Source organism: Scardinius erythrophthalmus (genome assembly GCF_964197995.2).
Source record: "Scardinius erythrophthalmus genome assembly, chromosome: 3".
In the NCBI taxonomy this organism is placed as follows: Eukaryota; Metazoa; Chordata; class Actinopteri; order Cypriniformes; family Leuciscidae; genus Scardinius; species Scardinius erythrophthalmus.
In genome coordinates, this window is record NC_138223.1 from 9,874,543 (window position 1) to 9,887,798 (window position 13,256).

Here is a 13,256-nt window from a genome sequence, read left to right on the forward strand (position 1 = left end):
TAAATTCTGTCACCATGTACTCACCCTCATGCCGTTTCAAACCTTTACGATTTTTGTTCAACTTCCAAACACAAATGAAGATATTTTAATGAAACCTGAGAGATTTCTGTCCCTCCATTTAAAGTCCATTCCTCTAAAACTTAAAAGATCCAAAAAATGTAATAAAGGCATCGTAAAAATAATCAATCAAGTGGTCTAATCCAAATCCAAGTCTCCTGAAGAGACACAATGACATAAGATGAACAGATATAAAACAATGCACATATACTGAAGTAAACACAGATGTTCAGAGGCTTGAGTAAAGTGCAAAACAACACGAGAGTGAGTAGCCTAAAAGCAGAATTAAATTTATTGGATAAACTAACCATTCACAGTTTGGGAATAGTCCTTTTGACATGCTTTCTTGCGATTAGAACCGTGATTGATTGCATTGATTATTGCTTTGCATTGATCATCGCCATGGCTTGTCTGAGAGGCAACGAATTCCTGCATTGAAAGCATGAGTACTGCGTGAGAAAAAAATGAAGTTTCAGTGGCATTACTACATATAATGTTGAATATAATGTATAATAATGCAATGGGGGAATATTTGTGGGTCCTGATAATAAAATAATAATATTATTATTTAAAATAATAATAAAGTAATAATAGTAGCCTAATAATAAAAACTCTTCTTTATTTTGGCATAAAATGTCACGATAGTATCTTATTGTGAGTTCAGTATCGTGATTTGTATCGGACAGTGATATGAGTGTATCGTTACACCCCTACTTTGTATGTATAAATTAAAACACTGAGCATTATAGCATTTTGTATAGCCTATATTAAATATACATAGCATAATTGCAAAGATTTCCTGCTGACATTAAATTAATTAAAAAGTAAAAATCTATCTACATACAAATTGCTGTTTAGTAGGCTATTATGTATGGTGATTATAAAATTAAATAATCTGCCTTATGTTAATTTTGTGAAAAATATTATAGAAAACATGCCTTGATTTTATTTATTTTTTACTAGATTTGTTTTAGATTTTGAATCTAATTGGCTTCAATGGCTGTATGATCAAAATAACGAATTCCTCAATGAAAAAAAAAACTCAAATTACTTCAGAGCAAATAAATATCAACAATAAAGTTTTTGCAATATTGCCCAGGCCTACTTTTTACTGATGAATTTATCGTCTGCTTTAATTCTTCAAGCAGGCACTGCCTCACTTGCCTCCTCTGGGAAAACGCCCCAGACACATATATACACATAAAGAGCTGCCACCTGCTCCAGTTGTTACCACTTATGTTAAAATCAAGTTATAGAAAGTATCCTGTTTCTCCCTGGGTAAAACGCTGAGTTATCTAAAGGATGTGTGTGAGCGCATTCACTCTGCGTGTCATTCTGTGAGAGTGTTTGTGTGGCTCGCTAACCACAGACAGATATATGATACCCATCCAGACGCTTCCAGTGAGAACTCAAGCAGACAACTGCTGACACTTGACACGTCCACATCCACGCCCACATACATTAGAGGCATATGATACCGCAGGACTCATGCCAACCTGATTAACAGCGATCCATTTCCCCCACAGCTGTGGCCACCTGTAAACCAGCAACTGTCCACACTATCACTGAATAAACTGATGAGTTTATATGTGAGCGAGAGAGGGAGAGAGAGGGAGAGAGAGAGAGAGAGAGAGAGAGAGAGAGAGAGAGAGAGAGAGAGAGAGAGAGAGAGAGAGAGAGAGAGAGAGAGAGAGAGAGAGAGAGAGAGAGAGAGAGAGAGAGAGAGAGAGAGAGAGAGAAAGAGAAAGAGTGAGTGAGTTGTTATGCAACAGTTTTCCATTTTCACTTTTCTTGGCAAGTCACCACAGCTTCTTTTAAACATTAGCCGAAGCCTATTATTAAATTCCCATTTTCACAAACCATATAATATCAACAGAGATACTAAATTTAAGCATGGTCGGTGCTTTATGTAATACAATTTAGTAGCAGTGTGAAAGTTCTCTCTTCTTAAAAGGAAGACAAAACAGAATCTCACAAAATCCTCCAGGTCATATTAAACCACAAGAGCAAAACTTTCTTTCACATTTCAAAAGATATTTTTTATAAAGGCAATAAAGTCAACCTTTTGTACCATTAAGATTTTTTTTTTAATTATGCCATTACTGTCATGACAATTAAGCACATTTTCCCCTTAAAAATTACTATTTGGAATTGAAAAACTAATTTTCATTACTTAACACAAAATAGTAAGTAATAGTAAAACATTTTAATTAGAGTGAAGAAATGTGTAAAAAAAAAAAAGTCATGTTTGTTGTACTGCATTTAATTTATGCTGATGAATTTTGGTCTTAAACATAAATGCAATTGAAATAATGTTGCAATGTATTGCAAAAAAGAAAAATAATTTCAAGCAAAAAAGAGAGTTCTTGTTTGGAGGTGATATTTTACCTAGATACACAACACAGTTTTAAATCTTCAACTGTTCAATTGAATTTTAAAGGAATAGTTCCCCCAAAAATGAAAATTCTGTCATCATTTACACATCAAGTTGTTCCAAACCTGTATGAATTTCCTACCTCTGCTGAACAAAAAAATATCATATTTTTAAAGAGTATGGGTAACCAAACAGCTGATGGACCCCTTTCATAAAATGGAAAACCAAATACTATGGAAGTCAATGGGGTTCATCAACTGTTTGGTTACCAACATTCTTCAAAATATCTTCTTTTGTGTTCAGCAGAAGAAAAAAAATCATATAGGTTTAGTTGCCTGACAACTGTGAGGGGGGTGAACTTTTTTTCTAACTCGTTAGTTTAGATCGTATTTAGATATAAAATGTATGACAATAAGGGTGTGGTTAACTTTGATTGACAGCTTGATTGACAGCTGACAAGGCAGCGCCACGGAGAATGACAACATAAGAAGTGCCATTTTTTAATACAGTTGACATATAATACTACTGTTTCTGTATCATGAAATGTAGTTTTAAGAGTTTTTCAGGCGAGAATGTAGTTGTTTAAAGCTCAAATCTGTGGTTTATTTAAAGATTTATGAAAATTTTATCCAGTTGATCCAGCGATGACCGGGCGCTCGGCGTTCACGTACCCCGCCTGGAGCAACCTTTCCTCGGCTAGTCGTTCTGAGGTTTGCCGCCAATGCCGCGGACTCTGGCGTCTCTGTAGTGGTTAAACATGAGATATAATTCGTCTTGTGTATATCTAATGGCCGATTTTTGGTCTCGTGAATCTATATTTTTTTCCCTGGCCAATCGTTTTGGCTGAGGAGAAGTTTCATAACTTTATAAGCTATTTAACTTTACCGATGTATGGTTAGACTAGAGCGCTGACTTTGTATGTTTGACTGAATTGTTTGCTTTATTTGTATAGCTTCTTATACCTTTTACTTATACTTTTATAATGGCTAATATTGATAAAACTGAAATTTAACAAAAAGAGACTGGGTTGAGTTTTGTCATTTTAAATTTTAATACAACGAAGATGATCTGTAATGTTGTTTACTGCAACATCTGTTGTTTAGTACAAATGCACATATTGCCTGGACCATAAAATGTTTAATATTTTTATATTATATTTAAAATGAAAAGAGGCAGGTTTGTGTTTTATATTTTGTTTTTTGTTTTCATAAATAGGCAAATGTTTATGTGCAGTTGAATATAATAAATATGCGTTGCCTGAACCACATTTGTGTGGCTATAATGTTTAAGATTTCTTTAAATGAAAACGAAAAGAGTTAGTATGGTGTTTTATAACATATTTCGTTGCCTAAAATATACACAGAGATAACCGGAGTAGCAGAGCGAACTGAGTGACGTGCGCTGCGTTAGAAGGTGGGCGGGGTTAGGATTTCCCAAGATTTCCAAGATGGCGCAGCCCATACCCCCCATAAACGGCTTCAAACCCGTTCTTCAGAAAGTCTATGGGTGACGTCACAGACGCTTTGTCCAAATTTTTACAGTCTATGACAGACAGTAGTGCAAATTAGTTTGTTCAACCTAGTGGCATTTAGTCCCCCCATGGCAGTTGGTACAGTACAGAAAACTAACAGAATGCTGCTCTTTGCCTTCCCAGTTTCCTTTCCATAAATTTAGTGGAGCATGTCACAAAAATGAATGGAAATAGGCTACTAGCAAGTTCTAGCGTGCCATTTGAACTCTTGTTTTGAATTGGTGCATAGACTGTCTCTTCTTCTTCTGCTCTTTTTCCCTGTTGTGCCGGTTAGCAAACAGTGACTACGTTTACATGCTGTTTAATTCGGGTTATGGTCGGGTTAAGGTCACTATTTGGGTTTCTGAAACATTCGGAATAAGTTAACTCGTTTACATGCGTGAGCAGAGAGAGTTACTCCTGTATACATGGAATTTGTAATCAATGGTATCCCGATGTAAGCGGCGACGCACGGTTAGCGTCTGGACGTACGGACGACCTTAAGACGCAATGTGCGTCTTTTCCGATTCTTCTTCCTGTATCCAAAGACAACAACAACAGCAGCAGCACGCGGTTAATGAATAGTGCGGGGCAGATAGCGATCGCCTTTGTTTGCGCTTTCCTCCTTGCTCCAAAAGTGTGGTGTTGTGCTGCGTCTAGCCATGTTTACCTCTACTTCTTGTTTACTTCCGGTATACTGCACGCGGGTGTTTGTATGCGCCTTCTCTACTCAAAAGACCAAGATTCCTTGCGAATAGAACATGCGCAGAACACAAATCAATGTTCCTTTTGATGGGGACATGCCGATACGCGTTTACATGACCAAATATTCAGGTTAGAAAGGGGTACCCCAGGTATAATATCCGGGTTTTAAAAACCGGGATATGAGCATATCCGGGTTTATGCCGGTGTTTACATGGCCGTGCGCGACCGGGTTATTGCTAATATCCTGGTTTTGAACGGGTTATTGGCTGCATGTAAGCGTAGTGAGTGTTGCATTACCGCACGAGCCCCCTTCTGGATTGGAGTGGATCGCCTGGGAATGACTGTATTCGTCGTCTGACTGTATGTACCGAACCGTGACCCTTTGGGACGAATACATGTACCATTACACCCCTACTAACATTATAAGAGAATTTCAGGGTGAAAAACTGTAAAAATGTTAAATATGGTCACTTTAATGAGACAAAATTGTGTTACAAAGACTATGTTGTATATAGACCTTAATCAGGTTAGACGTAATATTGAATTTAATGCATAAGAATTCAAGGCTGTGAGGAATAGACAAAGTTTTCACAATAGCACACACTGTATAAAGTTCATTGATTACATCATTTTGACAACTCACAAATTTTAAAACTGTTTTAAGGAGGTTTTTGTCTACTGAAAGTGTTTTTTCTAAAAGATTTTTGTCAACGGAACAATCGGATTGATGTTAAACAATAGTACAATCCAATGAACGCACGGTATTATATCCCTCACAGCCTCATTTTCATTCCTGACAATTTTTTTTTTAGCATAATAGCTCTTTATGAGTTCGTTATAGGACAAAAAGGCAAATATATATATATATATATATATATATATATATATATATATATATATTAATGGATATTAAATCTACCCAACCAAATGTTGCTGTTTTTTCCCCCAGAAGTCTCAGTTCACCTCAACATGTATGTCCTTATCCTTTCTTGCACTCTGTTGTAGATAACCCGGTTTCCGTCCATTCTCCTTCACTTGTAAAGCGCAGCCTAAGTATACTGATAGTGTCTAACAAAAACTCACACACGTACGCTCTATCTCTCTCTCTCTGCCGAACTCATACAGGCGGCTCATTTATCTCAATGAAGACTGATAACAAGTCTTTCTCCTATCACACCAGGCCTCTCTCTCTGTCTTTTTTCTTTTGCTCCTTCTTCCATATCTCATTCAGGTTAAGTGGTGGAAGGCTGGATGCTGAGAATACGTCTCTCTTTTGCACTTCTCTCAATTTCCTCTCTATCTCTCTCCTTTATTTCTCTGAATCAATGACTCTCTTCAGTTGAATTGTGAAGGTCTTAAAGTGATAGTTCATTCATAAATGAAATTCTGTCCTGATGCTGTTCCAAACCCATATAACTTTCTTTCTTCCATGGAACATAATAGAATACATTTTGAAAAATGTACTGACTGGTCTTTTCTATACAAATCACAACGAATATATTTATCTGTTTATCATGCTAAAGCTATCATATGGATTTAGAAGACTGTGGGCCCTATCTTGCACCCAGCGCAATTGACTTTGTACACCGACGCATGTTTCATTCCTATTTTGCACCCGCGCAAAGTGCGCTTTTCCCTCCACAGAAGCACGTCGCTAAACTAGGGAATGAACTTGCGCTCCCTGGGCGGTTCAGCGCTAAAAAGGAGGCGTGTTCCGGCGCAAACAATCCCTAGTGCTATTTTACTGTTCCATAAAACAATTGCGCCACTGGCCAGAAAAAACCTAGTCTAAAGTCAGTGGCGCGTTGCGCATTGTTCATTATGCTATTTTAAGGGCGCATGCTTGACCATAATGTATAGCGTGCACAACGCGCATACACTTTGATTCTCTAATCTACACAGAAGCAGCGGTTTTCATTTTTGCAAATCATATTATTACAAACGATATAGATAGATAGATAGATAGATAGATAGATAGATAGATAGATAGATAGATAGATAGATAGATAGATAGATAGATAGATAGATAGATAGATAGATAGATAGATAGATAGATAGATAGTAGGGCTGGGTATCGATTCAGATGTTACAATTCGATTCGATTTCGATTCGCAAGCTCTCAATTCGATTCGATTTCGATTCTCGATTCGATTTTCGATTTCAATTCTCGATTCGATTTTTCGATTTCGATTCTAAATTAGATTTCGATTCGACTCAATGAATATTTAATACAAATCCTATATTTATTAAAAAAAGAAAAAGAAAAGAAAAGTGTTACAGGTTAACAATCCTCACATAAACCCATATAAAAACATTGCATATAATTTTCATCTGTGCCCTTCCTGTGTAACAGCTAGGCCATATACAGAAATTGAATAAAGTTATCAAACAGTCTGCGCTGCATTAATTATAAATTATATATAGACTAATCAAAGTTACAAAAGTTCTTTAGTCAAGAGTAGTGAGTGTTTTTGTCTGTTCCCTTTGTTCTTTGATTAACTTTAACGACAGAGATAATTAGTGGCTACTGTGTACTGTCCCTTTAAGACCAGCCGCTGTTGACAGAGACGCAGATCTCACACGCGCCTCATTCTCTCACGAGTCATAACTCTTTACGTTCATCATAAGACTGCTCTTATGTTATGAAAATACTCAACAAAAAGACATTTTGGCATAATTGTGTGTGTTATTGTTCGTTCAAGCGCGAAAGATAACTCTATTTTGGGCTGTCTTGTGCGCACGCACGATATCATCGCAAGTTTTTCTGTGTCACAGTCTCGACATTCACAGGCAGCGAGCTCTATTTTGTCTTGTCGCGCATGAATGGTTTAAAAGCATTTGCATTAATAAGAGCGGGATCATGTAACACTAGCCAAAGGATGACAAAAAATTAACAGATGCTGCATTAATTGCGTTAAAAGCCCAAATTTGTTTATTTCATAAAAAAAAAAAAAAATCGCAGCATTTTGCGTCATATACCCTAATTGCTATAGGCTTGACATCGCGATTGCGATATGATTAAACGTGCAGCACTAATTGAGGTTATTTTATGAATTAGATAAAACTAACAAAATCTCACAGCATTAGCTATAAAATTGAGTTTGCGAGACTATGAACAATGAAGGAAAACTAATACTTGGGTAATAATAGACAAATAAAGATGGAAAAAAATCGATTCTTGGCGTTTGAGAATCGATTTTGAATCGACCACATTTTAAAAAACGATTAATCGAAAAATCGATTTTTTTGCCCAGCCCTAATAGATAGATAGATAGATAGAACAGGCTACCTGTTTATCCGAAGCAAATTTGGGTGTGTTTCTCCATCCCTAATGTCACTTCTCACTCTTTTACGGCCGTGAGGAGAGCGTTGTTGAACCGCACCTGGCAAATCCTCCGTTATAATAGCAATACGCCAAGGAAAAAGCGCATCTGCTCTTAAAGGGAATGTGAGATGACGCTCTGATTGGTTTATTTCACGTTACGCCCAAACCACACCTATGAATAATGAAGCTACTTCAGACCAACCCATTTTAGATTTGCGCCAGGCGGAAGAGTCATTTATCCCGCCGGGAAAATAGCAACAGCGCCGAGACCCGCCCACAAAGTTACTTGCGCTTTGACACTCGCGTTTCAGATCGTTAAAATAGGGCCCTAAATATGAAACAAAGCACGAAAGTTGCACTTTTATGATGCTTTTCTGGTGCTTTAACATCACCATACCTCAATTCACCTCCATTATATCACAAAGAAATTATATTCTTCATAAATTCATCTTCTGTTTCATGAAATAAAGTGACGAAGAAGAGAAAATGTGACAGCTGTCATAATGAAAAAACTTTCATTTTTGGGTGATCTATTCCTCTATATAAGGTTCTTACCTAACCAACACACCAAACACTCAATATGAAGTTCAGAACTTCAGACAAGCCAAAAATTACAGAAACTGACACAAATCAGAAAGCACGTTTTTCCATGCTGCAATTCTCTCCACCTCTAATGCAAGAGAACATCACTAACAGTCTTAAAATGACACTCTCATGCAAAAGTACAAGCAGAAATCTTAATAACTCAACTCAAAACAAACAAACAAAAACCTTAAATCAATCAATTACAGCATAAAAAGTTTACTCATGCCGATGTACTCCACTCCTTTTGCCTGAGACGACCAATTACAGTGGAATACATGGGGAACAAACGCCAAATATACAAATCTATACACTCATGTCCAGAAATGGCTAAAAAATATCCATTGTGGAAAAGTCAGGCTTTATTTAGGCAATAAAGTCTGAGAAGCTACACTCCTTTTTAAATATAGTCATGTCTAAAGACCACTATTAGACACAACGTACAGTACAGACATTTTTTTTACTACATATTATATTACATATAATATTACTACATAATACTGATAATTCATCAATTGCCATCTTTAAGTTAGAAGATATTGTGCCTGGCAAATAAACAATGTTTTCTTAACATTATAACAATGCAGGGAATGTGCGCTGACTTCAGTAGACACTTTATTTACCACTATAATTTTTTTCCATTGTTGTGTTTTATATCTTCACTTCTACTTTTGGCCCACAAAAGCTCTGAAGTGCATAATATATAGGCAACAATTCACCACTTTCCCCGCCAAAAAACTACTTTGGCACACACACACACACACGCACACACAAACACACACTCAGACACCTGTCTGCAAGTGTACTAATACTCTTAGAAATAAGTCTACCATCACAGCATCTAATTTAGCATTAGCAAAGATTAGCCCTCAACTCTAAGCTAAAAGTGCTTCATATATCTTGTAAACTTGAGAGAACCCAGAGAACCCAAAACTACATTATAAAATGTGTTTGCCTGAAGATTATCCACTATAGGAGAGCTAAAATTGCCCTTCTAATGTGTTTTTTTTTTAAGAAAAACTCACTTACAGCTTGCTTTTACTCGCAAATCACACATCTTCTTCTAAGCAAGATTCTGCAAAACTAATATGACCTTTATTTTCTGATAGCATCTCAATTTAAAAAAATAGGGGCTATCCAGAGCTTAATAAATATGTAGGACACACACACACAAACACAATACTCTCCCCATTCTCTCCTCAAGGCTGCATTTATTTGATAAAAAAAAAGTAATATTGTGAAATATTATTAATACAATTTAATATAACGGCTTTCCATTTTAATATATTTAAAAATTCCTGTGATGGAAGATATGCTAATATGCTGATTTGGTGCTCAAAAAGACATTTCTTATTATAATCAATATATATATATATATTAGTCTGTCCAGAAGCTGTGAAAATGTTGCATATATTTCATTAAAATATATATATTTATTGTTTATGTATGTGTATATATATATATATATATATATATATATATATATATATATACACACACACAATATTAGTGAAATATATGCACTATTTTCACAGCTTCTGGAAAGACGTTACTGTTCTACAAATCAATAGTTTAGATAAAGCATGCGTCTCGTCCTGCACCACAAACATGAAAGATAACCTCAACACGGTTTGTTGAGATGAGGCGTGCTATTACTTATCTGAGCAATCAGACTTCACAATTTTCAACTGGCAGGCGACAAAGCAAGCAAAAAAATCCTAAGCAAATAAAAGCTTAGCAAAAACGATTTGCTACTGGCTAATCAATATTCTTGCTCATTTACCCAGAAGAAACAGACTATAAATTTTCATTGCGTATACCTGTTAAAAGTGCACCCGCACATAAATGACCTCAAAGCTTGACTAAAAGCAACATAACTCCAAAATTGATTTCATGGGGACTGTTTTTGTAAAGCAAAGGACAGTCATTGAAATAAACATATTTTCCCATGCGAGTTCTAGCACTGATTTGAGAGCAGAATTAAGAATGTAAAAAGCATACATTAATGTAAAAAGCTGTGGACAGTTCCTCTAACAAATACTTGAGTGAATTCTGTGGAACCCTGGACATGTTTTGTCTTCAGTCAAAGAAGATGTTTATGCAGTTTTTGTGTGAGTACTTTCAGACAGGCCTCCATCTGATAAGTTCCTATAGGTAGATTGGGCCAGCTGGGAATGTTTCTGAAGAAAATAGGGGAAAACATTGCAGTGAACAAGCTGAGCATGGCATTGAGGGAAATCATGGATGAGATAAATAGGTTCATATCTGCATCTTAAGCGGTATTGCTCGCTCTCATGTCTTCATTGCCTACATCTTTTGTTCCATTCTCTGTGTGTGTGTGTGTGTGTGTGTGTGTGTGTGTGTGTGTGTGTGTGTGTGTGTGTGTGTGTGTGTGTGTGTGTGTGTGTGTGTGTGTGTGTGTGTGTGTGTGTGTGTGTGTGTGTGTGTGTGTGTTTGAGAGCGTGCATTCGTTTATGTGTATGGTCTGACGAGATAACTAGAGGAGACACCTGGAGCCATGAACTGATGCATGAAGAGAAGCATGTTTCACACAAACACACACACACACAACAGAAACCAACCGTACAGTGATAACACATGCACAAACATGCATTTCGATGTCACCATTTAGATAAGATTCTAATGAAATGGACCCATGTGAGAGAGGCACAACACCATTGTGATCATCAGACCAGAATTGTAATTATCGTATATTATTATACTTATATAAACTATTATTTTTATAATCCTTCATTGAGTTTCCCCCCTCTCATTTCTCTCCACTCTATATTTTTGGTATCTTTATTATTCCACTTTAATATTCCATTAAGAACATCAAACTCATTTTCAAAAACATCAATACAAATCACCAACATCAACTATAAAAAGAAAATGTTAGACCTACATTACACCTACTAAACTGCTGGATGTGAGAAATCAGGATTAATCTCAAATATTCTCCAAAGGCCTTATAAACACAAATTTGCACACACACACACACACACACACACACACACTCACAAACAAAACCACCTGCTGGAGAACAGTTTCAATCTACACCAACATCTGTTCAATGAGCATCATGTCAAAAGAACAAATCAGAATGTGGACCCAAAGACCCCTTCATACCTTGCTCAAACACACACTCTTTCTCTCTCAGGACTCATATTTGGATCACGCTCACTCCCAACTGTTTGTGTGATGACTGCAGAAGTGTTTCCCCAACATGATTATGCAGGAGGCATCATTCCCAAGACAAATGCTTGCTGTGGGTTTTATTACAGTTATAATGTGTTTTCTCCTTTTATGCCTTTTTTCCATCACATCAGTCCCTTTTCTTTCTTGTCAAACATCAGCCCTTTCTCATCCCATACTTTTGTGTTCAACATCACTGCACATAAAGGCTAAAAGTACAGAGCAGGAATTGTACCAAACCAGTCAAAAATAGGAAGAACTTGTTATTTAGGGGCTGACTGATTCCACCGTAACCAACTATGCATCGGTCCTAATTCCCGAAGTAAAAAAAAATAATGTCAGTAAAGACCCTTTAACATTTGCTGCATGGTATTTCATGTCATGAATATTAATGAAACGCTGATGTCTCATTTATTTCTTTAATGCTATTAGTTATTTTCACTATTATGAGGCTCTAAGAACAATATCCATTCATTTGTTTTTCGGCTCACCCAGCCATAACTGAAAGTTTTAACTATTTTAGAAAGGTAATAACAGTTTTATGTCTGTTTTTAACTGTTACATGATGTGAAGCTGTTTTAGCACAAATGCCAGGTAAATCATTTGGTTACCATCAATGATCTTCTTTTCTAGTTTGTGCCAAGTTAAAAGGAGAAAATAATCAAATTACCTTTCATTTGTTAAAGTATTTTCATTGTGTTAGTGAAACTGGATTATTTTATTAATTAACTTAAGTATATTCACTGGATTATCCAAAAAAACAGAAATGAACACAGTTATTGAACACAGAAACCATTTTTTACTGCCTTTACGGGAAATAAACAACAACTATATTGAGATAAATCCCACACCTCAAAACTTCAAATTTGCTTTGTTCAGTTATCTTGTATTTTCTCTTCCTTATAAACGCTTAAAAAGGCACATGTGACAAGTTAAAGTGCAATTGAACTTGATGGATGTTCCCTCTCTCACCCTCTCTCGTGTGTGTGTGTGTGTGTGTGTGTGTGTGTGTGTGTGTGTGTGTGTGTGTGTGTGTGTGTGTGTGTGTGTGTGTGTGTGTGTGTGTGTGTGTGTGTGTGTGTGTGTGTGTGTGTGTGTGTGTGTGTGTGTGTGTTTGTTTGCGGATGAAGGATGTCATTAGTGAAATTCTTGGATTCTTAAGAGGATCTCTGGCTTATGCTGAGAGCCCTTAATATCGATGTGTACCTCAACCAAAAGTTGCATAATCAACCTCACAATTTTTCTCTTATCGGTTTGTAATGGTCCCACATATAAATGGATCACATGCAGAAGAACAGCACTGTAAACCACAACACACTTTACGATCACAAACACAATGCACAAGCGTGAGAGCACAAAAAATTTATATAAAACCGAACCAAACATGAGAAGCAAAAAAACGTCTTCTATGTACTGCAATTGAACTCATACGCTGAATGAAGGACAGGGATGTGGCATAAACAAATTAAAGCTATTGTAATTAGCATCACACTGTAAACACTGTGATT

The 13,256-nt window shown here is 36.4% G+C and overlaps 1 protein-coding gene across 1 annotated transcript in view; it reads right to left on the minus strand.

Annotated features, from left to right (window-relative positions):
• LOC308688923 (protein sidekick-1-like) overlaps positions 1–13,256 on the minus strand; it is a gene marked incomplete at its 3' end in the record, with an annotated part of 148,797 nt that overhangs the window by 110,643 nt on the left and 24,898 nt on the right. The gene's annotated exons all lie outside the window — the stretch shown is intronic.